Raw genomic sequence first — 13,561 nt, forward strand, 5'->3', positions numbered from 1 at the left:
CCCCTACTTCCCAGTTTCCCTGCGCTTGTTCGATAATCAGTTTTGAGTCGCCCCAGATTTCAACATATGATGCTCCCAGTGCCGCTAACGACTCCAACCCATAGATGCACGCTTCATATTCGGCCATATTATTGGTGAGAGGGAAGGATAACTTCTTTGCCATTGGGACCCTTTCCCCTTCTGGTGAGATAAGTAGCACTCCTACTCCCGCTCCATTTGAGTTAACCACTCCATCGAAGAACATTTTCCACGGTATAACTTCTATCGCGTTCAAGTGCTCATCGGGGAAACCATAGTTTATCTCTTCCTCTTCCGAATTTAGAGGCTAATTGGCCAGAAATTCCGCTACGGCTCTTCCCTTAATAACCTTTTTCGTTACATATTCGATGTCAAATTCGGACAAGAGCAACAACCATCGGGATAGCTTCCCTGTTAGAGATGGAGTTTGGTACAGATACTTCACAGGATCCATCCGAGAAATAATGATCACTTTGTAAGACTGAAAATAGTGCCGTAGTTTCTTCGTTAGCCATACTACTGCCACGCACGTCTTTTCGATCATATTATACTTAAGCTCATATTCCAAGAACTTTTTACTCAGATAATACACTGTGTGCTCCACCCCAGTGTCCCCTTCCTGGGCCAGCATTGCCCCAATAGATCGCTCTTCGATTGCTACATAGAGGAGAAGCGGTTTTCCAAGTTTAGGCAGTCTCAGGACTGGTGGATTAGACAGATAGTTCCGGACACTCTCCAATGCTTGCTGGCACTTATCATTCCAAGCCGTTGGTTGATCTTTCCGTAGCAGCTTAAAGATCGGCTCGCAGATCACAGTGAGTCGTGCTATGAACCGACTGATACACTGAACCTGCCCCAGAAATCCTCTCACTTCTTTCTCATTCTTGGGTGCTGGCATTTCCTGTATGGCCTTTACCTTATCGGGATCCACCTCAATCCCCTTGTTACTGATCACATAGCCTAAGATCTTCCCCAATGAAACGCCAAAGAAGCACTTCTTTGGGTTCAACCTTAGCTTGAATTCTGCAATTCGGGCCAAAAACTTCTCTAGTGCAGCGAAATGCCCCTCTCTCGTCTCCGATTTGACCATCATGTAATCCATATAGACTTCCACCTCTTAGCGTATCATATCGTGGAACAGTGCCGTAGCCATCCGTTGATAAGTTGCCCCAGCATTTTTTAATCCAAACGGCATAACTCGATAGCAGCATGTCCCCATTCAGTGGTGAACGAAGTTTTCGCTTTGTGTTTTTCGGCCATCTGAACTTGCATGTAGCCCATGAAGCCATCCATATTCGTGTGTAAGACGCTTGATGCTGCACTGTCCATCAATACGTCAATGTGAGGTAATGCGAATTCATCTTTGGGGCAAGCCTTGTTGAGATCTCTATAGTCGATGCACATTCTCACTTTACCGTCCTTTTTGTGATTGGAACTACATTTGCGACCCAAGGGGGATAGTCGATTACTTCGATGAAACCTGCTTCCAACCGTTTCTTCACTGCCTCTCTGATCTTATCTGCCCATTCCGGCCTCATGCGTCGAAGTTTCTGTTTCACGGGCTTAGCATCGGGGTATGTTGGAATACGGTGAGTTACGATTGATTAATCGATTCCTGGCATGTCTTCGTACGTCCAAGCAAACCCTATTTCGTATTTTTTTTTATTCTCTCAAATTCTTTTCTCTCTTCAATAGTTAATTCTTGAGCAATTTGTATAAGTTTAGGATTTTCATCCGTGCCAAGATTTAAAGTTGACATTTCTATTGCATTGATTTCAAATGTAGGCATGTTATATGAATGAGAATGCATGGAATGATCAGAATCAACATTAAGCAAGTAAGCAAAATCAGAATTCATTTCATTGATAGTATTGGTGAGTACATCATCAGATTCAAACAAAGCGGTAATCTAGTTGTCATCAACAGGGTTCTCGGGTTTCTCATAAGTCTTGGAGGTACTGGGCTCATCCACCGCTCCCACAGTGGCCTCAATAGTGATCTCCTCGATGAAACAGCTTGCTTCTCCTTTGCCCCAGTCGGTAACATCATTGAAGATCTCAAAACCTGGCAGAATCTTTCCTTCGGTGCTAGCAGCCATTTCCAGCTCATCATCAGACTCATCCCAGATGTTGATCGGAACTCTCTGATTGATACCCTCCTCGTCGGAGGAACTTCCCCAAATATCCACGACCATCAGATCCATTACGTGAGGGACGTTCGGATTTACGTAGGAAGGTTCCGACCATCCATACCGAGCCCAGCCTATCAGTTCTTCATAGTCCCTGAGGAACACTCCATTCATTCTTCTAGCGACGAGTGGAATAGAACCCCTTCGGATACACATGAGTTGCTCCTGATCGCTCAAGATGACCCGACATGAGGCATACTTGAACCTCCATCTCCTAGCATAATCCACGAATGCTTCCTCGGGAAATTGCTTGATCCTTTCTAAATCTTCCAACGACCCAGTCCACGGGATGTACATCTCATATCTCTGCACGAAAGCCTCCATGAGGGACCCCCAGTCCCCTTTTGCCTTTGCCGAGAGCATTCGGTGCCACATCAAAGCTTCTCCTACGAGTGTCTTTGGAGAATGCTGAACCAACTCACTTCGATAGAGTCCTGCGTCAAATATGTAGGCACGGAAACAGTTTATATGGTCGATGGGGTTCTCACCTCCTTTGTACTTAGCCATGGTTAACACCGCCTCAGGTGTCTCCTCATCGGGTAACATCGGCACTTCCTCTAGGTATCCCCCTGCGGTGTACTTCTTGATGAATCTCTTAGTCATTTCAGCCCAATTCACTTTAACGTTCATCGGAAGAGACATATACCACACTAGTGACTCTCCCGCCAACGAGTTGCAAAACAAACTCATGATTTCGTCCTCTTTGAAGCCCAAAGGACCCATAGCGGATAGGTAAAAATGCAAGTGCTCCATGGGGTCCTTGCCTTCATTATACTTGCTGACAGTCGGAAATGGACGTTTGATAGGCCCAATTTGCATCGCGCTATGTTCCCCCACCTGTGTTTGGGCTTTTCGATACTTCACCAAAAACAAGCTTGACATCAGTGACCAATCATGCTTAGTCGAGTCAGGTAGCGATTGAAACCACTTCAAAGGTTCGCCCACCAGCGAGAGATAGAACCATGGAGCGACTTCTTCCACTTTGTATGGCTCCCCAAACATAGCGCACACGTATCCATACAAATGAGCTTCTGGGTCTTCTACCCCACTAAACAGTTTCAACACAGGCATGATCCTCCGAGATGATACTTCCTCGGTTTCCTCAGTTTTAGTTCTATCGTCCATCACTTCTTCCGTTGGCTCTTCCTCCAAAACAGACATGTATAAACCATTTCCCACATTCCTTTTCTCATTGGAGTCCAACAGCTCCTCCTTAAATTCGCAGAATGACTCCACCACAAAGCTCTCTTCCAACCCAGATCCAATTACGCTCACCCTATGACTAGACGATGGATTGCACCTAAGGGGAGGGTTTGCTGACGATGGGTCGACTATTTTCTTTTTATCAATCAGATCCTGGATCTCATGCTTTAGCCTCTCATAATTTTCAATGGTGTGCCCGTAGTTACTATGGAACTCGCAATACCCCCTGGTTATCATCCGTGGTGTGGGTCCTGTCTTGTTCTTGGGAGTAAGGGCTTTCAGCAACTCCTTTTTCTGCAATCGTTCGAAAACTTTTGCATAGGTCAGATCAAATTGGGCGAACTGCCTTTTCCCGATAGCGTTAAGTTCAAGCACTTTCACTGCGGTAGGTTCTACATTAGTACTTGGCCCTCCGGCACTATACCCCGACTTCGTCCATTTAGTACAAGCTCTTTTCGGCTCTCCATCCCCCTCAACTGTCAAAGCGTAGCCATACATCTGATTAAAATCGGTGAAAGGCATTCACCGCAACTCATTCTTAACATACGGCAAAGTGTTGCTGATTACCACCCGAATCTGATCCTGCTCCGACGGCTTTTGTTTCATAACTGCTGCCTTAGCTCTCCACCTACTCACAAAGTCGAACAAAGACTCCCCAACCTACTGCTTGGTGCTCTCTAGCTCCCTCAAAGTAACCTGAAACATAGTGTTGAAGCTAAATTGGGTGATGAATACCTTCGCTAGTTCTTTCCAATCTCTCTTCGTTCCTAGTGGCAATGCATGAAACCACATGAGGGCAACTCCTTCCAGATAGGCGCTGAACAACCCTAGGATTTGTTCCTCCGTCAGAATTATTTGTTTCATTGCTGCCACATATTGGTTCACATGGGCGGTAGGATCCCCAGTTCCATCGAACTTCTTCATGTTCGGGAGCTGGAATTTCAAAGGCAAAGCAGTCGCCGATAAGCAGTTCTTCAAGTTATAAAAATCCTGACTCCCAGAGCCTACCCCGCATAGATCATGCACTTCCTGAGTGATGTGCTGCTTCCATTCCTCTTCCCTTTGTTTTCTCTTTCCCAAACTGCTTGTTACGCAATCCTGATAGTTATTTCCATAACGGGGACCCGTGCTCACAATGCTCTTAGCTGGTTTACTGCCGCTCTCGTTACTCTTAATTGCAAGCTCATCCAGCTGGACTAAAATCGCGGTTAACTGATCGTTGAGGTTGTTTACCACTCTTTCTAACCCTGATATTCTCTCATCTGGCGTAGACATACTGACCGAAGACTGAGCTGATTCGGACAACGATGATTCGGACGTCACAACTGCTGATTCGGAACTGACGATCCGTAACTGATCAAACTGCCTGACTAGCCGATTACTCTTGCGGAACCACAACCGCTTAATGATGAAGTCTACGTGAACGGCGTCCATTAGTATGTATGCATGCTTTTATATGCATGATTCGTGGTGTGTGCGTTCATTTATTTATGGATATATAAGATAAGAAGAACAAACGTCAGTCTAATTACACGTATCACAACATCTCTCTTCCACCCTTATTCCTCCACACACTCGATGGTCCAAGTCTCTTTCCTAGGATTTTGGTTCGGGGCTCACATTGCGGTCCAGGGGACGCGTGATGCCGACGATTATTGCGAAAAAATAAATCATTCATCAGACAATACAGTTCGTTTTGACGTATCAACATCCAGTGACTAAGAATCGACCAAATGGATTGTTCTTTCGAATAACTCGTCCCTTGTTATTTTGCGAGATGCATCCTTTGAACGCATCTCGGTTTTTAGACGTGGTACGAGTTATTCTTCTGGTTCAATCGTTCGTTATTGACAATGACTCGTTCCCTTTTATTCACGTGGGTTCGCGTCTCGATTTTTGGATTACGACGGGATCTTTTGGATCTATCGAGAGACGTAACCACGTGTTTATTTAGTGATGAAAGCACTTTTTATTTTAAGGAAAGGACTCATCGCGTAACGTGTTTGTTTTTAGCGTCAAGAATCTGTTTGCTCGTTTTGGCTACATGAGAAGACAACGAGTCTTATTTGAGCGCACGGTAATCTTTCGGCTAGCAACAATTCTTTATTTCTTCCAATTTACGGGATATATCATCCTAGCGTGGTTATAGAAAATCAACGTTTCGTTGAATCGCATGCTTATTCAAAGCAGGGATATTACCGTTCTTTTTCAGTTATGCACGAGTCAAGCAAACACGCAGATCGGGCCATACTTCTTGTAGTTTTGGTAACGGTCGAAATGATCGAGCCATTAATCAAACCCACAGACAAGGTGCCGAACGGCCTCGCCCGGGCGGACCGGGGGGTGGACACCTCATGGCGATGTAAGCGGTGATTGGCGCCGAAAGCAACCAATCGTGGAATCAAGCTGCTCGGCAGGACCGGAGCTCGGAGTATGGAAGAGTCGCCACCCACAAATGGGAAAATGAACACCGATCCCTTGCGGGAGACCGGTGAGGGTTCGGGAAACTTAGGTACGAGCCGAGAAGGCTAGCTCCTTTCCGGAGAAAGGCTACTAGGCACCCCGATATCGCCCGGTTATGAACCACCGGCCTCCTACTCAGCGTGTTAGGCGATAACGGACTAATCGCATATTTCTTTAAGTTTAAAATTCATTTGAAACCTTTTCTTTCTCGCTTTGAAAACCGTTTTGAGCATGTCATTGAAATCCATTTTAGTAAAGAATCACCCATTTTGCATAAATTTAAAGTATATAGGAGAGAAAGGGGGAGAAGAATTTGATTTATTCACAGTGCGATTTTATGCTTTAGACTATACACTAACTCTAAGCTAATCTCATTCCCCAAAAACAAGTTTATTTACATGGTTCGTACCTTAATCGCCGTTGGAACGATTTAGGCATGTTTCAAAACCCCATTAATGACGTTCACTCGAATCGCCGTTGGAACGACTCGAGCGTTTGAAAACGTTGAGCAAACATTTTTAATCTAAAAGTGTGATTAAGCATACAAGTCAATTTATTTTGTACAAAAACCATTTAGTTAGGAAAACAATTCAAAACTTCATTATTCACAAAAGCAATTTTAATTACAAGGTTCGCTTAATCCGTCGTTGGAACGAATTAAGGTTTTAACACGTGATGTTTTAGGAAACGGTTTAAAAACAACAAGAAAACATTATTTAAACTTTGGGAATATCTAGAAAAGCTTTAATTTAAATAAGCAACTTGAACTCTCTTTTTGTGTTTTATTTTCCTTTTTTCACTCAATTAACCTTTGTTTGAATATAACTACAACAATTAATGAATTAAACCCAAATTCACCCAACCCAAATACTTTTAAAACATATATATATATATAGAAAATTCAAAATCGTGACACTTTTAGAAACCGTTTGAAATAGAAAATGAAATTAAAACACTTTATTTATCTTTTTGAAAACATTAAAAACCTTGAGTTAAAGAAATCAAATTAAACCATCTCTTTTACAATCTAACTCCCTCCTTGAAGTTTATTAACTAAAAACATGGTTACTTCTTCCAATATACAACACCCCAAAAGGACCCCTCCTAATATAGTTAGGTATATATACATATATTCAAATAATTAGAAAACATATACTTTTATAGGAAAATAACTATTATACTATACATAATAAGTGGATTATTATTAAAAAATAGTTAGAAAGACAAAAGGTATAAAGACTATATTTAATGTCCAAATATACTCCTATATACATATATGACCTCTAATTTAACCCAAATATATCTATAAACACAAATAATATACTAATGACCCAAAAACTCCCCAAAATAGCCCATAAAGTCACCAAATATCAAAACAGTCCCTACTCTTACCGAAACTCAAAAAAAAATCCCAAAACAAATAGCCAAAAATAATACTCTATATAATACCCCAAAATAATTACCTAGGTTATCTAAATAAACCAAAATGATACCATATTATATACCCTCAAACAATTAGCCCAAAATAGTACCCTATAAATACATGTATATATATATATATATAAATTAAAATTATTTAAAGCACATAAATATAAATATGCCTATAAATTAAATACTATATATAATGAATAATTTACTAGTAACGTATATGGACACAATCCCTAAATTAGAATAAAATACCCCATAATATAATATCCCAACATACCCGTATATAGATGTCCACATCCCCTAATACACCTATATATATAATAAATTAATTTTAAAACTATTAAAATAACTAAATAAATATATATATATCTATACCCATTGCCCCAAATGTAAAACCAAAAAGCAAAAGTTCAAAAAATGGTATTTTAAAAAAGTTCCAGCAGATTTTGTGTTAGTGACAGAAAAATGGAAAATCTCAGAAACAGTCCCTTTGAAATTCCAGATTTATCAAAACTTATTAGATCTACTTTATTTCATCATTTTAGCCCCCAAACTACCCCAAATCAGGTCATGGTTTGTAACGGAGGATTCTAAAACAACATTTTATTGAAAATAACGGTTCAAAATACTTGTAAACACACGGATCTACGACGTTTGGATCCCGAACTACCCTTAAATCGGGTCACGGTTCGTATTGGGATCCAAACGAAGTTTTTATTTCAAAACCAAAACCAAATACTTGTTCAAATGCAAAACAAAAAATTAACTTAACAAATCTAAACCATAAAATTGTAAAAAAACAAATAAATAAATAGATCTAAACAATAAAATTGCAATAAAGATTAAACGGGTCTAGTTCCTCAGATTATTACCTCTCAATCGGTAATGGGGATGCCAAATCAAGTCGATTGATAGTGTTTTGAGTCGGATTTCTTTGTGTTTTTGCTTTGTTCGGGTCTCGTGAAATTTTTCCAGAGGTTCGAGTCTTATTTTCCTCCCCCCAAAATGCATTGGGCTCCATCCTATTTATAGGCAAATGGAGCCCCAAAATTAAGGTTTTTTTTTTGACTTGGAGACTAAGGGTAGGCTCCAAGCAAAGCTAAATTAGCTTACTCTTGACTTGGAGCCAAGGGTAAACTAATTTGGCTTAATGACTCATTATTATACTTATTATAATTATTTGATTTTAAATTTTTTTTTTTTTATAAATTGTAAACTAAAATTGCACTTGGCATTTGGCCAAGTGCAGCAAAATGCACTTGGCCGAATGCCAAGTGCAGGAGGCTGGGCCTGGGCGGCCCAGCCCCGTCACGGGCCGTCCAACGGCCCGTGACGTAAATACCGGCCCCCGACGGGGCCGCGTTTATATATACTAAAAAAATAAAAAAGTTTAACTAAATAAAATACATCTAAAAATAACCAAAACTAAAAAATGATTTTTATCGAAAATGATTTTCGTCAAAACCGATTTTATAAAATTAGCTTTTATAAAATCGATCTTTTTACAAAACCATATATATTTTTTGGATTGCTCGGATACCAAAATAAAACCCTCTATCGTCCCGAGATTTTATTAATAATCAAATTAATAAGAAAAGGGCGTGAAATACCCCGAACTCGGCGAGACGATTTAAGATTTCACTCGCGGAACCGATTCGCCCGTCATCTCGATTCGATTTCCGAATTCGATCAAACCGGTCTCCACGGTTCCTTCGAACAACGTTTTTTTATTTATTATTTTTTATTGACTCATCATTTATTTCAATCGACTGATTTGGATCCCTTTTTATAATTTTTCTTCATCGGTCCTCCGACCCCGGTGTCTACAGCAGTCTATCATCGACATACAATATCAGGAAAGTGGATATGCTCCCACTGAATTTCATATACACACAGGGTTCATCAAGATTCTGCACGAAACCATATTCAGTTATGGCTTCATTGAATCTCTGATTCCAAGACCTAGATGCTTGCTTCAATCCACAAATGGATCTTTGAAGCTTACATACTCGGTTAGGATACTTCGAATCGATAAAACCCTCTGGTTGTGTCATGTAGACATCTTCGAGTAACTTCCCATTCAGGAAAGCGGTTTTAACATTCATCTGCCATATCTCATAGTTATACCATGCAGCTATGGCTAGTACTATCCTAATGGATTTGAACATAGCAACTGGTGAAAAGGTTTCATCATAGTCAATTCCTTGGATTTGTCTATAACCTTTTGCCACTAGTCGCCCCTTGAAGGTGTTATCGGCTTTTAATTTGAAACACCACCTGCAGCCAATCGTTTTAACACCCGGAGGTGGATCCACCAAGTTCCACACTTGGTTATCACGCATAGACTGCATTTCAGCCTCCATAGCTTTACGCCATTGATCTGATTGTGGGCTTTCAATAGCCTCTTGATAAGTCTTGGGCTCATCCTGGTCATCGACCATTATGTCCCCATCATCAGTCACGACAAAGCCGTACCTCTCGGGCTGATGACGCGTCCTATCTGACCTTCTAGGTTCATGTGTAACTGGTTCAACCTCCTCAATTTCTTGAGGACCTAAATCGGTTACCTGAGCATCCTCAACATCTGCTGTAGGAGTTGGTGAGTCTTGAATCTCAGCGAGATCAATATTGCTCCCACTGTCTACTTTGGAAAGAAATTCCTTTTCCAAAAAGACTGCAAACCTAGCCACGAATGTTTTATTCTCGGCTGGGTTATAGAAGTAATAACCCTTAGTTTCCTTAGGGTAACCCACGAACTAGCATTTAACAGATCTGGACTCTAGTTTGCCACTTATCAATTTCTTGACATGTGCATCACAGCCCCAAATCTTCATGAAGGAAACGTTGGGCTTTCGGCCCGTCCATAATTCATATGGTGTTCCTTCAACTGCCTTGCTCGGTGTATTGTTAATTATATGAGCAGCAGTTTCCAAAGCAAATCCCTAAAAGGAGATAGGGAGAGAAGCTTGACTCATCATTGAGCGGACCATGTCGAGCAGGGTCCTGTTCCTCCTTTCTAACACTCCATTCCATTAGGGTGTAGCAGGAGGAGTGAGTTGGGATACAATCCCACACTCTCTCAAGAATGAGACAAACTCTTGGCTCAAGTATTCACCCACTCTATCAGACCGGAGCGCTTTTACTTTCTTGCCAAGTTGATTTTCTACTTCATTTTTGAAATCTTTGAATCTCAAAAGAGTTTCAGATTTATGTTTCATCGGATACACATACCCATATCGGCTATAGTCATCTGTGAAGGTAATAAAGTACAGAAAACCAGATCTAGCACTGGTGCTCATTGGACCACATACATCTGAGTGTATCAGCTCCAACAGCTCTGTGGCCCTTACACCAGTTTTGGTGAAAGGCGCCTTTGTCATCTTCCCTCTTAAACAAGATTCACACGTGTCATAAGACTGCATGTCGAATGACCCTAGCGCTCCACTAGAGTGAAGCCTAGTTATGCGTTTCTCATTTATGTGGCCAAGACGACAGTGCCAGATATATGTAGGATTTAGTTCATTAGTCTTAATCCTTTTAGCGTTTATGTTATAGATTGATTCACTACGTTTTAGATCAAGGATATACAAACCATTTTCTAGAAATGCGGTTCCATAAACAATATTGCCACGATGTATAGAAATCCTACCACTTCCAATATTAAAATTAAAACTGGAAATATCCAACATAGAAACTGAGATAATATTCCTGCGCATTGCAGGTACAAAACAACAATCTTTAAGTTCTAAAACTAAACCAGTAGGCATCTCCAAAGTGTAATCTCCGATCTCCAAGGCCTCTACACGAGCATCATTGCCGACTCGAAGATCCACTTCACCAGATCCTAACAACCTCCTATTTCTCATTCCCTGCACATTTGAACAAATGTGAGTACCACATCCAGTGTCTAAAACCCAAGATGTAGAAATAGCCAGATTTATCTCAACAACATAAATGCCAGAACCAGAAGCTTTAGCCTTCTGTTTCTCCCTTATCTTTGGACACACGTTCTTCCAGTGTCCCTTCTCATTACATTCGTGATAGATATCATCTGTCGAGGCCAACCTACCCTTAGGAGTTGCCGCCTTCCTTATCTTTGACTTGGCCTTTTGGGCGTTCGCCTTGGACTTGGACTTGGCCTTTCCCTTAGGCATGTTCCCTTTGTTGGCTGGTAAGGTAGTAGTCAGTACAGATTCCTTCCACTCGTGTCTACAAACCTTTTGCAAGTCCATAGAACAGTCAAGGTAATCAGTCCCTGAAGATTTTTCCTTTTCCAGGAGTGGTCTGAAGGAGTTGTTGCTTATTGCAGTCATTATTTCTTTTTTTTATGTAACTTGGTGATTTTTATCTACATGGAAAAATTACATTAGAGTTAGAATAAAGGGCTTAAGCCAAAGATCAAATTAATAATCCATTTTAATTTGTTATTGGTGATATTTATTTGGCTGTCTTGACCAATATCCACAATCCATCAATAATCGACCGAGCTAGGGCTCCGCCGTCGACCATTGACGATTTGGTAGGATAAACTATCCAATCCTCCGCAATGACTCTTAGTATGATGGACTTTGTGACACTTAGCCCATCTGTGCTTAGGGCCCGCTCTGAGCTAATGCTACCCACGTTGAGTCCAACCACCATACACGTGTTAGCCATACCAAAGTATCCTAACCCTCGACGGCCCACTAAATACTACAGCATACCTGCTAGGGCACGTCATACACTGTAGCACTACCTGGAAGGAAGAGGTGTGAATATGGAAAGCACTTTTAAGCGACTCAATATTTCATTATCCGGATTAATTAAGTGATACGGCTTTAACATATAATTATCGCGGGTGATGATCTGGTGATCGTTGCTACTTATATTTCATGTTATACTAAGCAATTGTATAATTAAAATAAACATAGAGACTCTATGGGCCTTCTAATACATCATAGTGAAACTAGATAAACTATCTAATCTTCACGGGCTTGCTTCAAGTCTCCTTGGGCTCCCACCATGGGCTTGGACCATCTGGGATTCTTCACGACCAATTACAATTTTTATGAATAGAACCTATTCTAAAATTACATTAATGAAAGAATGACACGCATGCCATATTTCCCAAAAAAAAAAATTAAATTACAAACCGACTTTAATTTAGGGCCCATAGAACTCTATAACACATTGCTGCACGGTAAGACATATAAATATAATGCATGATCATGGCATTCCAAAATCATCTAATAAAGTTAAGCCGAGTTACTTAGGGTGAAATCGCCAATTTTACCATATGTGACTAAGGCCCATAAAGGCCCAAACGGTTAACATCCATTTGTATGCAAAATTACAATTTCGCTCCCACTGAATTTTAGGGTCGTCACATATCTAAAATTTAGCCCTCCCAATTTAAACCGGTGTCACGGTCTATTGGGCCAATTTCAAAAATTAATCATATTCAATTTTACACAAATTATCAATTCGATTAAAATTAAATATGCATGCCAATCAAAAACGTTTTAATACCAATTAATTTTCATTCCAAACACGTTTAATAAATTAAACGGTATTAGGGCCCTGATTTTATTAAAAAAATACCCGTGAAAATTTTTAAAGATTAAAATCAGTCCCGTTAAATCCAAAATTAGACTAATTCTGAATTTTTGACGGACTCGGGATAGCGACGGGGCTGCTGTCCGCGGACAGCTGTCCCGCGACTGCTATTCCGTGTCCGAAACTATTTTTTTTCTTTTTATTACTGTATAAATAAAACAGCTGCTGTATTTTTTTTTTAAATTTATAATTCTAAAAATAATTTCAGAACCAAACACAACAAAATACAGACATAAATAAAATAGAAAACTTCCTAGAACAATTTCTACACGAGGAATTAAATAGGAAATTTCAAATTTTGATTTGGAAAAATAATAAAACCAAATCATATTAATTTTTCAATCAATCAAAACGGACTAAACCATGGCTCTGATACCACTGTTAGGGATTATTGCCAGTTAATCAATTATAGCGCAGCGGAATTACGGTTTAAAATTTATTTCTAATCCCTTATAGCTTGATCTTTGTCCGTTAACCATTGATTGAATAAAACCTTTTGATCCGTTTAAGGATATAAACATACCCGGACTGTCTCTTCTAGAGACGGCTGAAGAATCCACAAGGTAGTAAGATCTCCATAGTCAGGTGCACGAACAGCTATTGAGCCAGAACCGGTGCTAGCCGAAGAACGGAGAAAGATCTGGAGAGATAGAGTAATTTCACAAA

The sequence above is a fragment of the Euphorbia lathyris genome, chromosome 9 (genome assembly GCF_963576675.1).
Source record: "Euphorbia lathyris chromosome 9, ddEupLath1.1, whole genome shotgun sequence".
Lineage (NCBI taxonomy): Eukaryota > Viridiplantae > Streptophyta > Magnoliopsida > Malpighiales > Euphorbiaceae > Euphorbia > Euphorbia lathyris.